Consider the following 1,116-nt stretch of genomic DNA (forward strand, 5'->3'; position numbering starts at 1 on the left):
TCATTCTGGAAACATCCCCCAGGCTGTGGCTAAGCCATGTCTCCGCAATATCCTTTCTTTCAGGAGTGCTAGTTCTGCAAGTTTCGCAGAAGAGCTTCTGTAAAGTTTGGAAGGTAGGAGACGGATACTGGCAGAAGTAAAGCTGTGAGTACCGAACGTGAGTCGTGCTTCGGTAGCTCAGTTGGTAGAGCACTTGCCCGCGAAAGGCAAAGGTCCCGAGTTCGAGTCTCGGTCGGGCACACAGTTCTAATCTGCCAGGAAGTTTCACATCATCGCACACTCCGCTGCAGAGTGAAAATCTCATTCTGGAAACATCCCCCAGGCTGTGGCTAAGCCATGTCTCCGCAATATCCTTTCTTTCAGGAGTGCTAGTTCTGCAAGTTTCGCAGAAGAGCTTCTGTAAAGTTTGGAAGGTAGGAGACGGATACTGGCAGAAGTAAAGCTGTGAGTAGCGAACGTGAGTCGTACTTTGGTAGCTCAGTTGGTAGAGCACTTGCCCGCGAAAGGCAAAGGTCCCGAGTTCGAGTCTCGGTCGGGCACACAGTTCTAATCTGCCAGGAAGTTTCACATCATCGCACACTCCGCTGCAGAGTGAAAATCACATTCTGGAAACATCCCCCAGGCTGTGGCTAAGCCATGTCTCCGCAATATCCTTTCTTTCAGGAGTGCTAGTTCTGCAAGTTTCGCAGAAGAGCTTCTGTAAAGTTTGGAAGGTAGGAGACGGATACTGGCAGAAGTAAAGCTGTGAGTACCGAACGTGAGTCGTGCTTCGGTAGCTCAGTTGGTAGAGCACTTGCCCGCGAAAGGCAAAGGTCCCGAGTTCGAATCTCGGTCGGGCACACAGTTTTAATCTGCCAGGAAGTTTCACATCAGCGCACACTCCGCTGCAGAGTGAAAATCTCATTCTGGAATTGTACTATATGTTTGAATGTCAATCATTGGGCCAAGGAGAATTGACATAGCTTTCAAGTTAGGGCATTTATGCAAAAGTCCCGCAAATAAATACGTTGTGCGTAGTGCTAAACTGAAGTAGTAGAGGGAACCGTTCAATGCACTCACTGAATTTTGCTTCTGGACGCCTCGTATCCAGTTCTAGCAGTTGCCACGACACTGAGT

The 1,116-nt window shown here is 49.0% G+C and overlaps 1 non-coding gene across 1 annotated transcript; it reads left to right on the forward strand.

Annotated features, from left to right (window-relative positions):
• Nucleotides 1-765: 765 nt before the first annotated feature.
• Trnas-cga (transfer RNA serine (anticodon CGA)) lies at nt 766-840 on the forward strand. The gene has a single exon. It is a non-coding gene; the product is annotated as a tRNA-Ser (tRNA).
• The last annotated feature ends 276 nt before the right edge of the window (nt 841-1,116 follow it).

The sequence above is a fragment of the Schistocerca gregaria genome, chromosome 2, assembly GCF_023897955.1.
Source record: "Schistocerca gregaria isolate iqSchGreg1 chromosome 2, iqSchGreg1.2, whole genome shotgun sequence".
NCBI lineage: Eukaryota > Metazoa > Arthropoda > Insecta > Orthoptera > Acrididae > Schistocerca > Schistocerca gregaria.